At 37.4% G+C, this 16,857-nt stretch overlaps 1 protein-coding gene across 1 annotated transcript in view; it reads left to right on the forward strand.

The window, feature by feature from the left end:
- Nucleotides 1-16,857, forward strand: part of Cacul1 (CDK2 associated cullin domain 1) — a gene marked incomplete at its 5' end in the record, with an annotated part of 70,870 nt that overhangs the window by 25,368 nt on the left and 28,645 nt on the right. The gene's annotated exons all lie outside the window — the stretch shown is intronic.

Raw genomic sequence — 16,857 nt, forward strand, 5'->3', positions numbered from 1 at the left:
TGTTTTTAAAATAACCAGGGCTGGGGTAGGGAAGTTTTGTACTTAGATGGTGTTTCTCATTTACCTTGTGATTTTAGGTGTCTTAGTCTTGCTTATCCCAAATAGTTGTTGCACTAAGTACTATAACTTTTTAAAAAAGTGATAACCAAAGCTAAGTTTTATTGCAGTCTTGTGGTTAAGTATAAATAGTTTCCTTCACCTTTTGCCACTAAATACTAGATCTTTATTCATTTAACAGATACATTTAGTGCCTTGGCATTGTGTATAAATTATAAATAAAACCCAAGATCCATACATTTTAGCTTTGAATGATTTGCTATCTAATTCTTTTTTTTTTTAATTTTTTTTCTTTTTATTGAGGTTATTGGTACAATCTAGGTATACAGTACAATTACATTCATCATTGGGATTCTGTACCTTTACATAATAGGTCTTGATTCTCATTTTTTCCCCTTGTCCCTGCCCTCCCTTCACCCCCTCCTCCCCTCTCCATATACAAATACTTTATTTCCATTTTTTCAGTTTCTCATATTTTTTTCCTCTCCCTTATTACCTCTCCCCCACCCTTCCCACTTTCCTTACACCTTTAGCCCTTTACTTCCTATTTCACGTTATTAATTGTCTCATTAGGATCCTGTGTACTATTATAGTTTTCCACACCAAAGAAACTATTCGGTATTTCAGTTAAAGAAATCTCTGTTTGAACATTAAAAATAGGGAATCCTAAAATAAAACTAAAAAGGAAAGTAAAAGAGAAAAGGCAATGATGTAACATCAAAATAATCCTTAATTCTGGAGATGAAAATGGTCCCTGAACATATTTAAATTGCTTCTCGCTCTTATAGTCTTATCTTATTCTTTTTTCATTATTTAGAGAATACTTTATTAGTTTCTGTAATCAAACCCACGTAGATATGACCTTACATATTTAGTACAATGTGTTACCCCTGTACACAGGGAAAAAAATAAAAATAAAAATAAATTAACTTTTCTAGACCAATATGGTTGTCCATTTCTGTACAATGCCAAGTCAACACAGTAAATTGGGATGACTTTTTCCAAAGTTGGCAGCACCAATAAAGTTTCCCAAAATTCAATTTATATATATGTGTGTGTGTGTGTGTGTGTGTGTGTGTGCATGTATATAGATATATATCTATATATATATAGATATATATATAGATATATATCTATATACATAGACTAATAACAGTATGTTATGCATGGTGCTATCTAATTCTTGACCTCACCTTCTCCCTGACTTCACACCAAGTCTAGTTTGTTGGCATATTTTATTTACTTCCTGCTCTCTCTGGACTCTGTCCATTCTGTGTAATTGCCAGTTCCCTGGGTTTGATCACTGTCATCTCTTAAGTGTTTTACTAAAATGCTCATCTGTACTGGTTGCTCTGCATTATTTTATTTTACTAGTTTTTTACTTAATTTATTTTACTAGTTTTTGATTGGTGAAGACTTTGGTTGCTTTAACCTTTTTTTTTTTTTTTGTACCAGGGATTGAACTCAGGATTGAATTTGTACTTGCTAGGCAGGCAGCATCACCACTGAGCTAAATCCCCAACGCTTTAACCTTTGACTGTTATAAATAGTGCAGTGAGTTATCAGTCTTATAATGTCATTTACTAAGTTCATCTTGTGGTACACAAAAGTTGGTACAGTGGACCCTTGAGTTATGACTGGCCTCACATACAAAAAACTTGGGTTATGACTGGAGTTTTAGTTTTAATTTATGGCAAAAGTCTTGAGTTATGACCCAAATGCTGGCAGCTTATGCACTTGTAAAAAAAAAAAGACTTGAGTTGTCAGAAGAACGTTTGTAAGTATGCTTAAGTGTCAGTCTGAGCCCAGGTGCACGTGTTTGTGGATATGATTTTAGTCAGTGCTTTAAATAATAGCTATGATTACTACTGTCAAAATAGCCTCAAAAAAGCTAGAAAAGAAGCTTGAAGAAGCCAAGGTAAAGAAAGCAATCACATTGCAAAGAAAAAGGAAACGAGAAATATGAGTGGTGTTCATGTGACTGATCATGCTAATAGTTATAGCATGCCAAAATCCACCATCTCAACAATCTTGCAGAGAAAAGATTTGTATAAGGAAGCTAGTGTTGCTGAAGGTGTTACTCAAATTAGTAAGTCACAATCAACAGTCTTATTAGATGAGGCAGAAAGGCTGTTCGTATTAGTATTAGTGTAGATAAACAAAAGGCAGATGGCAGGCCTGAGTGTATAATATGTGAAAAAGCTAGGCCTATAAATTCAGATCTCATGAAAGATAATCCATCAACAAATGATAATGGAGAAATATTTTGTGCCAGTGGTTTCATAATTTTAGAGCAAGAACCAGGGCTCATAGCATAACTAGGCATGATGAGCAGCCAGTGCTTAATAAAGAGCTGCTGAATAATTACACCACTTCTAAACGATGACACAGAGAAATAGCTTTTGCTCTCATCAAGTTTTCAACTGTGTTGAAACTGACCTTTTTTGGAAGAAAATGCCCAGGAGAACATACATTACCCAGGAAGAGAAGAAAATGCCAGGTCACAAGCCTGTGAAGGATAGGCTAACGTTATTGCTATTTGCCAATGCACGTGGTGACCTCAAGATAAAGCCTTTCTTGGTTTATCACTCTGAGATCCCTAGAGAGTTCAGAAAATATAAAGGGGTTCTGTGGAGGTCTAACACAAAAGCCTGTGTAACAAGAGTACCTTTTCTTGAGTGGATCAGGGAGGTTTCCTGTCCTACTGTTAAGAAATATCTAGAGGACAAAGGTTTACCACTCAAGGCTCTCCTCATCATGGACAGTGCTCCTTCTCACCCACAAGACTTGGAAGAGTTGGCTCAAGAAATCCCATGGCTCTCAGTTTAGTTCCTCCTACCTAATACAGCTCCTCTCCTGAAGCCTATGGACCAGTTGTAGGTTATAGTTAACTTTAAGAAGCTGCACACCAAGGAACTGTTCCTGAAGTGCTTCCAGATGGTCTCAGATACAGATTTCCTTTCCTGTGTGGGGTTAATTGAGAACTCCTGGGCCAGGGTCTCTCTAAGGGCACTGAGATCTGCCTGGAAGGAAGTGTGGGCTAAAATGATAAAAGAGTGAGACTCTGAAGGCTGTGTACAGGATCCTGAGCCCTCAGTTGACCCTGTGCTTGATGGCACTGTCACTGTAGAGTCCATACATGTGAAGTGTAACCATTATTAAATAGGATGGAGTGGTTCAAAGCATGGAGGTGGAGAGCTCTGGTCTCAGCTCTGCCACTCAGCAGGTGTGTGCGTCTTGATGAAACATGGAGACACCATTTTGTAAATTTTATCAACATTAAAATGAAATGGCTTTACTAAAAATATCTGTGGTTCCTTTGTTGTAAGATATTCCTCCCCTTCAGCTTCCTGCCTGGCATGGGTGTACTTCTTTGTTTTCTCAGTATTAAAGTCATTTTTCTCCACCTGTTGAAGCCTTCTAGGAACTCTTGCATTCTCTTCAGAGCAAAACAGTAGAATAGAACAGAAAAAAATGGAACAGACTGTTGGCATTTCTTCATTTATGGGCCCGTAGCATCTTGGCAGTAACCGCTGTATCAGGGCAATGATTGTGTTTTTGTGTTTGCATTTAAAATCCCTTCATTGCGGGTGGGGGCTCTGTCTTGTTTATCTTTTATTTTTAATCGTTCGTGTCTGGCACAACTGTAACTAAGCACATATTTGTCGAGTGAACATTCAGCTACTAAATCTGACCTGTACCAATGGAAGCAGCATAGTTAGCATCATATCGCAAATCTTTGTTCTTTACATGCTGGGGCATTTTATTAATTTGTGTAATCTCTATTTTATAGACGTCTGGAGGCAGTTTTCATGGGAGACAGAATAAGAGTATATGCCAGGTCTTTCAAGCCAGAAACATTACATTGGGTGGAGCATTTGTTTGCAGTTCTGGTTTGGGACATCCATTATTTGAGTCAAAACAAGAATGTGTGATGAGTTTTTGCATTTGGCAGATAATCAGAGATGTAATATGGTATTGATGAATTTAGTGTTGGAGTTGGTCTTGCAGAGCATCAGCCTCTGTCAAGGGCATCTTAAAATAGCTGCTTGATTGTACAGTTTCTTTGTCAGAATGAGTTATTTATCCATATCCAAGGGTATATCCAGCCAGTAGGAGACACTGAAGAATAGTGTATGAAATAATGTTCCATATTCTCCAGTTATTTTTAGTGTTGACCTGAAAACTAGAGAATATTGTTTTCAGAGACTTACTGTGTTGAACTGTAACATTTTTATATGAAGGCATAATATAACATGTGCCTCTTATTTATTTATTTTTTCATTTTGGAAACCATGAATTTTCCACTGCTCTAGTAATTCTAGAAAGCTTTTTAATTGCTATTGGAAAATTAATAAAACAGCTTCATCAATACCTAAGTCATTTAGTAGTATTTTTACTATCATATTTCACTAGATATATATTTGTACTTTTTAATTTGCTGTTAGATTATTTGAAAATGTGATTATCCTGTCTTGTCTTTTTCAGTACTGAGGATTAAACCCAGGGCCTTCATACTAAGCTACATTCCAAGGCTTTAAATTTTTTTTTCTTTTTAATTTTGAGCCAAGGTCTTGCAGAGTCCCTGAGTTGCCAAGAGTGGGCTTGAGTTTAGGATCTTTCTGCCTCAGCCTCCCAGAGTGCTGGGATTATTGATATGTACCACAGGCCAGCCATTCTCCTCCCACTCCCCTCCAGTCCCATCTTTTAATTTATTTTCTGTAACTGTGATAGTGAAATTCTGTATTTATTTTCCTTTTTTTGGTGTCTCCAAAGCCTCTGAATTTCCATTTCTGATTTTTTTCTATACAAATGAATAGAAATAGATGACTATAGAGAGAAAATAGTTTCTCAGTGTAGTAAATTATACTCATTAGTTTTGGAAAGTTCTGTTGAAATGTCTGGAAATCATATTTTTGGTTAGGGTTTAGACCAGGACCTACAGTTGCCTATTGAACTTGGGTTACTTTTTATAGATCACTCATATTCGTAACTAAATCTAAATTCCTCTTGAGGTAAATCAGTTTCTTTGTCAGGCTTGAGATTTCATACTCATCTTTGACTCCCCCCTCCCGCCCTTTTTGGTACTGAGGGTTGAACTTGATACCTTGTGCTTGCGAGGCAGGAGGCAGAACCACTGGGCTAAATCCGGGCCCCTTTTGACTCCCTGTTTTCTCTCTTCATGGCCATGTGGTAGAATTGGTAGAATATTGTAATGTTCCTTGCTTCTGTCTCCTTTCATTCCCACCGTTGCTGTCATCTTTAGCTCTTGCTTATACTAGTCTAGTCATGTCTTCATTGTTTTGCCTCTGTAGCCTTTCTTTGGAGCTGAAAAATCTAATAACCCTATTTTAAGGGTATACTTTCTTGTTAAAAATATAAAAGATGCTGTTGTCTTTTTCAGTTAATCAGTTGATTCCTTGGTCATTAAAAAATATGTAGCTGACTTGAGGGCTGCAGGGATTCTTGGTGGGAAACCTGAGGTGTCTACATTTTCCTATCCAAATTTTCAGGGTACTCTATTAGGTATAGTAGTGGATGTATAATTGGTAAGACAAGATAATTTGTGCCCCTTCTAACCTCCTGCTGAGGATGATTTTAAAAAATTAGACCGGGAAAATAATAAAAAAGTAGAGAATGATAAGACCAAGATGTGGGAGAAGGGAACTCATGGAGCCACTTCTTCAGTAGGGCCATTCATTTATTCTGGAAGAGGAAGTTCATAGGCTCCGAAATGGGGTAGAGTGACAGAATTGGAGACTGTGGGATTAAGTTGGAGAGTCATTTCCCAGGAGTAGGAAGACTCACAAGGTATAGACGGGCCTTGTACCAAGCTTAGATGGTCTGGATTTGCTGGAACTCCGTGTGTCACTTTCCAGAAGGGAAGTGAATTCTTCCTGGAGAAAGGTGGCATTATCCTAGGCAGGTGATTGTTCCAGTAATTGTTTATAAACAGTGTGTGACATTTAATCAGAAATAGCTAGTCATAGTTGGACATTTACTTGATCATTAATGCCAGGAGAAATGGTGAAGTACATTGTTAGATGAGAATCGAGAGAATCCATCACCAGTAGTCTCTCATGTAAAGAAGCAATGAAATGAATGTGGTTTTTTTTGTGTAGAAAATGTTCCTAGGTAAAAACTTGGAGATTAAGGTAGGAATGAGGAATATCAGGAAAGATCTGTGAGTCTAGATCAATAATGGTAATTTTGTGAAGGATATTAAAAAAAATGCAATCTGAAGTCATGACTGTCTTATGTAGGTAGCAGGGAGTAAGTTGATTTAAAATGTTCTAAGGTCTTTGCATTATTCAAAAGTACCAAAGTTGGAATGTATTTTAGACTATGACAAGACAAAGAGAATGGGAATGGGGAAAGAAAATGTCATTAAGATATTAGGGAGAGAAAATGGAATAATTTAAAAATAAGTCCAGAAAAGATAGAACAAGATACAGAGAATAGATAGGATAAAGGAAACAAAGAGACCTTATAAGTGCAGCATTGAAAAAAGAAAAACAGTAATCAGAATGGATGGAATTCCACAGCACTACTAAATGTTGCTAACAAGAGGGGCAGCATAAGGATACATAGTAGGTTACAGAAAATTCAAAGTAGATAATATAAAAAGTTACCCCAGCATTAGTCTAAAGAAAGATGATACAGCTATACTGATATCAGAAAAAGTAGATTCAGAGCAAGAGGTATTATTGGAGATAAAGAACTTTTTATGATGGTAAACAGTTCTGTAACTAGGAAGATAATAATTTTAAATTTGTATATACCCAATAACATAGCCACAAAAATTAACAGACCCCAAAGAAGAAAAAGATACATCCCAAAATCATAGTGAGATTAAGACATTTCTCAGTAACTGACTGAATAAACAGATAAAACAGATAAATAACCAGGCATATAGAAGATTTGAACATATGATGAATAAACTTGACCCATTTTGAACTCTGCACTTGTTAATTGTAGAATACACATTCTGTTGAAATAAACCTAGATCATTTACAAAAAGACACTGCATATGCTACTCATAATATAAGCTCTAATACATTTCAGAGAATTGAAATCATATAGAGTATGTTCCCTGAGTTAGAACAGAATTAAATTAGAGATCAATAGCAAAAAGATAACCAACAAAAGTTCTATATAATTGAAACTATAAGACTGTACTGCAAAAACTCACATTTGAGAGAGGAAATCATAGTTGAAATAAGTACATATTTTGAGCTGAAAGATAATACATATCAAGCATTGTGGAATTTAGATTTTAGGAAAATTAAATAATTAATTTTTCAGTACTGGGATCAAACTCAGGACCTTGCTCTTGCCAGGCAGACAAGGCACCACTGAGTGAAATCCCCGGCCTGGGAAATTTAAAACACTAAAATATATGTATTAGAAAATGAAGTCTAAATTATCATTGGCTTTAACATTTATCTCAGGAAATTAAAAATAGCAATGGAACCCAAATAAAGAAATCACAATCTGTGCTAAAAGACTGTTGGAAGGATAAGGATTCTTTGGGGAACTGCGCTATGGTACAAAGCAGAATAAGGAACGTGCCATGTTAGAGCAGAGGTGAGTGATCACAGCCAGATAGAGGAGCGACAGGAAGGCAGCATTGGCAGTGGGATGTTGTGAGGAAGAGGCTGAGCGCAAAGGCTGCTGTGTGGAGAGATTTGTGACATGGGTAAGAGAGGGGTAGGTTATAAGGTATTCCAGGAAAATTGGGAGGAAAAAAGACTGAAGATGGCAGATTGGCCAGATTGTAGAAGGGCTTAACTGTCAGGGATTGGATCTTAGAAGACTGATGTGGGTAAGGAGTAGAAGATGGCTTGTGGGAAGAAAACATGAGGTGTGGGAAAACAGTGACTGTGGTAGACTAGGTGAATTACAGGTCCACATACCCTTATTTGCAATTCCAAAATCCAAACGAAAGCTTTGAAAAGGAAATGTCTTATAAATTTAGTACCAAAACTCAGGTGGTGGTAAAACTTAATATAAACTTATGTGAGAAACTTATGGGAACATTCCTATATAGTCCTTTTTCTCCCCAAAATGTCAATGTGGTGTTCTAGACCCTGGTGGGTCTTTTACATAATATATGGTATGTGTGCCATATAACAGACTAAATTTGAAGGAGTCTGAATTTAGGCATACATCTGGTTTCAGGAATCTTGAAATAGAAACAGGACACGGCGGTAATGAAAAGGGAGAAAGCACTGACAGGCACACACTGCACATGTCAAAGAAACAGTTCAAGACTAAAGTAGTTCACTGAGTCTTGAGTTCTGTTGAAAGAGAGAGGTGGGGTGACAGGATTCGAAGCTTATTTTGGTTTCAATAGAAATGTTAGAATTTTATGAGCAGAAGCTTGAGGTAGGGAAGGAGAATGATAGTGGCTTTCGAATGTTTAGTTCAACAGACACGTAGTGTCCCTATGCCAGGGGGTGTGAGATGTGAAGGGCACAGAAGAATTACGATATGGGTTTATTGTTGGGCACTTTTTAAAGGGGGGAAAGGTGTAGGGTGAAGAGTGACAGGAGAGGGATATGAAACGAGTTGCAGGTCTTGCTAATTTTTTCCCCTTGTGCATTGTCTCAGATTTATCTCTGCTACCTTCCTAGTTTAAATTCTTTTGAGTAGCTGTCTGGACAGTAGAAAAAGATTTGTTCCGTGTACAGTAGTTTGACCTTGCCCCCCCAGTCCATTTTGTATATTTTTCTCCGATTTTGTCATTCATTTTCTTAACCTTTTGACTCTCCATTTACTGAAGAACAGAGACAGTGCTACTTAACAAGGGTGTCAAGATTCTTCACAGTGTGAACTCAGCAAGATGCTGCAGCAATAGTGTTTTGCTTTTAAAATTTAAATGGGCTGTCTTTTCATCTTCATGTCTTTTCATCTGGTGTCTTTTGCCACTGCTTCTTTCCTCCTGTGTGTGTGTGTGTGTGTGTGGTGGGAGCATATTATTTGTCTGTAAGTTTTGTCCAGCTTTTAATTTCTCTGTCCCTGGTAGGCTTAATTAATCATGTTTTCTTCTTTGCTTCTGTAGCGTTTTATGTTGTTGTTGTCATGCTTAGTTTAGCACTTTGGCACATGTTAATTACTAAACAGGGTGTTAACCATTTCAGAACTCTGAGCCCCTTGAAATCAGAGATCATAATTTACCAAGGCTGGTTTCTTGTGGCCTGTCATAGTCTTGAATTAAGTTATGTACTCGTTAGGTAAGTGTGCTGGTTTTAGTGCTGTTAACCAGATATTTCTTATTTTCTTCTTTCTGGGTACATGGTAGGATTGTACTTGTGCATCCCTTTGAAGTTAGACTTACTTAGTCAGGTGACTTGCCCTGACCTGTAAATTCTAAGTGAAAGTAAAGTGTATACTCAGAGTTGTAAACCCTTTAAGACTGGCTGTGCAATTATGCATGTTTCTTTCCCTTGCCACAGTGTTCCAATTACTAGAGGGTCACTTATCACCAAGCCTTTGTTCCTGAGTAAGGGTAATATGGAACAGACCCTCAAGGTAGGCATACAACAGGGGTGAGAGAGAAAGCTTTGCTGTATTTTATAGTAATCTATTTTTATATTTGTATTTATGAATTTTATGAACTGTTTATTAAGTAATAGTTTAAATATTTTCCAATTGTTTTAAAGGGAAATTCAGTAGTTATATTTAAACTATTTTAATAAAATTAGTTTTGATACATTTTAAGCTATATGTTTTAATTGTGGTTTCATGCTAAATATTTTTGACTGTCAAAACATTTCATAATGGAAGTGAATAGGAAGTAAGCCACAATTAGTCACCATTACTTACCTTTGATTCCATCCTTACAGACACCAGATTGCGTATAAGACCTCTGCCAAACTGCCAAAGAACCGAGCCTGTCTCTTGGCATTTAAAATCAGGCAGATTGCTTTGCTATTTGCTTTTGGTCCAGTGGGTGGCAGCAAAACTCAATTAGTCTTCTATGTAGTCTGAAATTTTGTGGGTTCTTTTTGGAAAGACTTTGATTTCTTTATCAGTTGAACTACAGAGTATATTTAAAATACAAAGATTTCCTCCCCAAGTGTGCTGTTTATTCCTTACTTGAATGAAGATTATTTTGTTTGGTACCCTTTCTTCACAGATTTCAAGTAAAATATCATTACCAACTAACTAGTAACTATCTCTTCACCTATGTATTCTGCTGAATGTTTTTCTGAATAGGTTACTTTGGAGATCTGATTCAATTTGGAACTTCAAGCAGCTGTTATAACAAAGTTGTTCTTATCTAAGAGAATTTGCCACTGTAATCATCAAGCTTCATAGGCTGTCAGTCTGACCATAATTCTAATAAACTTAAGCAACCCGTGAAGGTAGGGACTGTTCGTTCCTAGGGATTAAAATAACATCAGTTCCCGGATGGAGATTCAGTACAAGTAACTTGTAAGATGGTAAAAAGCATGTGCTTGCTTTGGCGCTGAGGTTAGTAGAAGCACCAGCTTGTTCAAGTTGAAACAGGATTCTGAACTTGGAAAATGGAATCTGTGACAAGGTGGAGTGTACAGTCACTTAAATCATGTATATTTATTTGTTTGAGCACACAAAGTTTGGTTATGATTTTTAGTAGTTAGGAATATAGTAGTAATATTTGCTAAGTGTTAGGAGATATGATGTCTAGAAGAGTGAGAGGTGGTTATCCTACTCTCTATGGTTTCTTTTGGTATTTTTCCTTTTATTTTTAAATTAATTTTATTTGAATATTTTTCCTTGAAGCAGTCCTTGAACTTTTGTAACTGCCATGTTGCATTGCTAGGATTAGAACCTAGATTATCTCATAGTTATGTGGATAAACTAAAATGAATGATATTTATACCTAAAAGTGGGTGTGTTATCTTCTGTCAGGCTGACTCAGTCAAGTCAGTAGTTAGGTTGGAATTGGGTTTAACTGTGGCTGTGACTTTAGATTACTCTAGTGGTAGCTACCTTGTTCTTTTTTTGTTTGTTTGTTTTGTTTTGTTTTTGAGACAGGGTCTCACTATGTAGTTGAGACTGACCTGGAACTCACTATGTAGCCCAGGCTGGTGTCGAACTCACAGCGATCCTCCTGCCTCAGCCTCCCAAGTGCTAGGGTTATAGGCGTGCGCCACCATGCCCGGCTACCTTGTTCTTAAGTGATGTAGGAGACCTCTACCCCCAGCTCTTAGCAGACCCTGTATCACCAGGGTTTGGGGTGTGGTGGGAGGAGGGGGTGCCCCTGCCTCAGTAGTAAGTGACTGTTTTCATGTGGTACAGGTGTGGTGTGACAGGGTAGGTTCTGGGGGTACTTTATGTGGGTTTTCTTTGGTTCTCTTGCTCCTGCTGCAGTGCTAGGTAGTCTCTGTGCCCTGGAGCCTGGGGTTGGGCGTGGCTTTGTAAGTGTTTCCCACCTCTACTTCTGTACCCTACTTGCAGACCCCTTTTCCTCCACCATTGAGCTTCCAAAAGAGAGGCTGTTACACTTTTCCTGTTAAGAGCCAGGTAGTGGATTGGGAATGTTTCCATGGGCCTTCAGGTTTGTCCCAAGTGCTCCGCTCTGCTGGTGCAATGTGAAGGCAGTCACAGACGTTACATAAGTGACTGGCCATTGCTGTGCTCCAGAAAATCTGTCTTCATAAAAATATGAGGTACAGCATACCTCATATTTGACTTGCAGGTTCTGATTCCTGGACCAAAGTGCAGTGGGTCCTCCTTCACCTTCTGCTCTCTGAACCCTGTGTGACCAAATTTTGCCTTGTGTCTTCAGGGGATCTTGAGAGTGAGAGTTTCCTATCAGCACTATATTTTGTTTTGTAAGAAGGCAAAAACCTGTGCATGATTTTCTTCTGTGCTGAAAATAGCTGACCTGTGCCTGCCCAGACGGCCTAGAGCAGTGGTGGTAATGTCCAGCACGTGCACTGCAGCAGGCTGTTACTGAAGGCTCTAAAAGGTTCACTCACTGTCACTGGTCTAGAGGATCACCAGCTCATCTTCCAACTGTAGACGGTTCAGTTGGGGAGTACTGACCTAGATCATAGTGTTGTTAAATTTATTGGTTAAATAACATTATTTAAACTAATTATCTTCTAAAATTAATACACATTTAATTAGAGGAACTGACCTCCCAAACTTCCATATTTGGCTTAAAGCTGTCAAGCTTTCCCCTTCCTTTGTATGAAGGTATGGTACAAGGGATGATCAAAAGATATGACGAATGTTTAAATTGTTTTAAAAAACTACTAGAGTAAAAGACATTGCCAAGAACAATATGTTAAGTGTGTTCAAAGTGAGGGGGATAAATGTCTTAGTATTCTGATGGGGGATGATGGCAAATGCGTCTTTCACTGTAGTAAATGTTTTTATTTAAGTATTCACTGTCTGTTTTGACCATACCTCTTGCTCAAACACTATGTTGGTTTTTGTTAAATGAAAATATTATGGTGTGTCACCCACCTAATTCATCGGGTGTGGCACCATGTGATTTCTTGCTCTTCCCCAAAGTCAAAGTGACCATGAAAGATAAGCATTTTCAATCAGTTAAGGAGACAGCGAGCACTAAAGACGTTCAGGAAAGACTTTCAGAACTACTTCAGAAAGTGGCAAGAAGGATGGGACAAGTGTTCAAAGTAGGAGGGAGTTTTTTGAGCAGGATTAATGACATTGTGTCCTTTACTGTAATTTTTAAAATTTAATCATTCGCTGTGTTTTGTGATCACACCTCATACATATACATATCAAATCTGATCTTTTCATTGCTTAAGCCATTTGCTACATTTTATTGATACACTTTAAAAGTACATTTTAATGGTATTTAATAATTTGATTTGGTTTAGACACCAAAATTATTTTCTTTTTATATAATTATACATGAGATTATTACCTGTTTTTACACACGCACACACACACACACACAATTATTCTGTGATAACAAGAGTAACGAAATCAGTATGAGGTCTTATTAAATAAATGTTACATTCAAACATTATAAGAATAGATATCCTTAAAGTGTATGTGCTTTATAATCTTGAAGAAGTGGACAGATCCCTAGACATAGACGAATTACAAAAATGGAAACAAGAAGACAGAAAAAATCTGAATAATCTAATATAACAGGCAATTAAATTGCAGTAATAAAAAAACCCTGCCAACTAAGAAAATCTCAAGACCTGTTGTATTCACTGTTGAATTCTACAAGACCTTCAGGGAGGATATAATGCCAGTACCCCTCAAATTCTTTAATGAAATTGAACTGAAAGGGCTACTTCCATGGAAGTTAGCATTTCTCTTAGTCCTGAAGAAGACAAAGATCCAACTAAGAAAGAAAAAATACAGGTCAGTCTCTACAAAATAAATGCAAGCAAAACAAAACAAAACAAATAAAACACCCTCAGCAAAAATGCAGGCAAACACAATGCAGCAAATCATAAAAAAGATTGTATATCATGACCAAGTAGGTCTTATCTCAGGGATGCAGGGATGGTTCGGCATATGCAAATTAATATAATATACCCATACATAAGAAAGCAATAGTTGCTAAAAAAGCGTCAACATCCATTCATGATAAAAAACATGAAGAAAATAAGTATAGAAGGACTTACCTCAATCTCACAGAAGCCAAGGACATATGGGAAGATGGCGGAGCAGTAAGCAGCAACAAATCAACCTCTCCAAGATTCAGAGCCAGACATTGGAAAACAACTTGGGGAAAGAAAGAAGGAGGTAGGTGGGTCTCTGAGACCTAGGAAGGATCTGAAGGGAAAATTGGAGCCTACAGAGAAATTGAAGTCAGACCACAACACAGCAAAAGGAAGGGGCAATCTGTATTTTTCCCCAGCTCCTGGCTTGAGTGAGAAAGGAAGAATGAATCTACAAAGACACAGTGAAAGTGGGTGACTCCAGAGGCCTTTAAGGAGAAACATGCTAGTGGAACAGAGCAGTGGACGCTGTGCACTACAGTAGTTGGTGAGTGACTCCAGTCCAAGCAAATGTCATACCCTCTGGAGAGAGTACTTGGTTGGATGCTATTTTAGGGTGGGGCCAACTAAACCCAGGACTCAGAGCAGCCATGGGTTGGCTTCATCTTAGGGCTTCCAGTGTTAAACTCCCACAGGGACTGGGTGAGGGGCAATCATGGATTAATTCCAGGGTCAGGGAACTGTGGTCGGGCTGGCAAGAGACACACAGTGTTCTAAATTAAATGGCTCAGGTTCCAACCCCACAACCAGAGGCCAGCATCAGCCTGAATTCCCATGGATTTGAAAATATAAGAACCGGCCCCCTGCTCTAATCATATTGCAGGCTTGCTGGTGATTATATGGCACCACCATGAATCTAGACTGCCTCTTATCTACCAGCAAGAGCAGTTCACACCTTGAAATGGACACTGGCCCAAAACTGTAGACCTTAAGATAACCACAGGCTTGAAATCACAGAAAAGTTTTTTCTTTTTTTTATTCTTCTCTTTGCTTTTGGATTTTTCAAAAATGGTTTGCTTTTTCATGAGTGTGAACATTATTTTCAGTTTTTTGTTTTATTCTTGTTTCTTCCTCCTTTCTTTCCCTTTTGTCTTCTTTACCAATTTCCCAAGGCACGGGTAATCTTCCTTTGTCCTTAAGTCTTGTTTCTAATCTTTCTCTTCTTTTTTTTCTTTTTCCCTTTTAAAATTTCTCCCTTTAAGGTAGAATCACTACTGAGTGGATTTTACTGTACGTAATTTTCTGATTTGTCTTAGATTTTGTTATGTAACTATAAAGTCTTACACCTATGGTCAAAGGTGGCAAATTATTATCATTGTTTGTCATTTTCCAGTCTGTGCTTGATGCTATTGTTATTACTGATTGTACTATAGTTAAGGTGACATAGTTGTTGTGATCAATTATTCTTCCTTGTATGCCAGTATCTAGACTGTCTGGGGATTATAAACAGTACTATAGTCCAGTACCAAAGAACTGGGTATTAGGCCAATTGCAGAGGGAGGATCCTGGGACAGACTCAAAAGCCAAAAGCCACCTCTGCCTAGATGACATCTCTGAAAAGCAGCCATTTCCTAAAAAGGTCTGGATTCTAGTAATAAACATATCTACCACAAGCAATTTACAAGCATCAGTGCAGAAAACAAATAAACAACAACAACAAAATAGAAAATGAGAAAACATGGCAGCAAGATGCAACCCCTAACTCCTAACTCCTGTGAGGCATATCTAGAAGGCAGTGAAGTAGAAGAAATCAAAAGCCACCCAGCTGAATTTTCTGAAATGGTAAAAGAAGCAATCTGACAAAAGCCATTTAGGAGAAACCAACAATCAGCATCATATTAAATGGGGAAAAGCTCTAAAAAAAAGAGCAAGATAAGCTATCACCACTCCTGTTCAATATGTACTCAAAACAAAAGCCAGAGCAGTCAGGCAAGAGAAAGATCTGTGAAGATCTACAGAAAAGGTCTGTAAAGGAAAGGAAGAAGTTAAATTATCATTTGCAGTTGGCAAGATCCTTTACATGGAAAACCTTAAAAATTCTACCAAAAGGCTCTTAGAATTATAACCAGATTGAACAGTGTAGCAGGATACAAAATCAGCATACAAAAGTCAGTGCCATTCTTGTATGCCAAGAATGAATTCACCCAGAAAGAAATTAGGAAAGCAATATTATTCACAGCAGCATCAAGAAAAGTTAAATATTTAGGAACCTAACCAAGAAGTGAAAGTCCTCCACAATAAAAAGTGCAATGCTCAGAAAAAGGAGCTCAAAGAGGACATTAAAAAGTGGAAAGACATCTCTTCTTCCTGGATAGACAGAGCTAACATTATCAAGAAGGCCGTACTTCTAAAACTGATGTATTGATTTAATGCAGTCCCAATCAAAAGACCAGCAACATTCTTCACATGGCTATAAAAAAATCTTAACTTTCATATGGAACCAGAAGAGACCCAGAATAACAAAAGTAATCCTGAGCAACAAGAATAAAGCAGGAGGTATAACTCTCAGATTTCAAGTTATATTACAAAGCCACAGTGATAAAAACAGCATGGTACTGGCAAAAAAACAGATGTGGACCAGTAGAACAGCATAGAGGACACAGAAACAACCCCAGCTACATTCAACCATCTGATTTGACAAAGGAGCCAAAAACATACACTGGAGGAAAAAATAGGTTTATTAGCAAGTGGTACTGGGAAAACTGGCTATCCACATACAGAATACTGAAGGTAGGCGCGTATTTCTTACCATGTACTAAACTAAAATCAAAATGGTTCAAAGATCTAAATAGTAAAACAAAACCTGATGGAAGATGTAGGTAAAACTCTTGAAGTCAACTGTAGACAAGGTCTTTCTGAACAGAATCCCAATTGTACAAGAAATAACATCAATAATCAAAAGTGGGATTATATCCAATTAAAAAGTGCGGTGGCATTTAGCTATAAATGTCTCTAGTTTCTCATTCTTTACTGAGTAGTACTCCATTTTATTTAAAAAAACACTTTTTTTAATGCAGTTTCTAGTTGATGAAGTGATACTCTTAAGTGAAATAAGTAGGACACACTTGTGTAAATACCAAATAGTTTCTCTGGTGTGAGAAACTGAAAGTGTAAATAAGGATCAAAATATATAATAGATAATGTGAGATAGGAAAAAAAACGGTGCAGAAGGGAAGTGGGAGGGGTAAGGGAATGGAATTAATATGAGAAAATGGAAAAAATGGAAACAGTCTTTATAAATAGGGAGGGGTGGAGGCGTTGAAGGGAGGGCAGGGGAAGGGAAAAATAACATTATATATGTATATTATATAAT

Source organism: Fukomys damarensis, unplaced genomic scaffold, assembly GCF_012274545.1.
Source record: "Fukomys damarensis isolate Sample0158 unplaced genomic scaffold, DMR_v1.0_HiC HiC_scaffold_8, whole genome shotgun sequence".
NCBI lineage: Eukaryota > Metazoa > Chordata > Mammalia > Rodentia > Bathyergidae > Fukomys > Fukomys damarensis.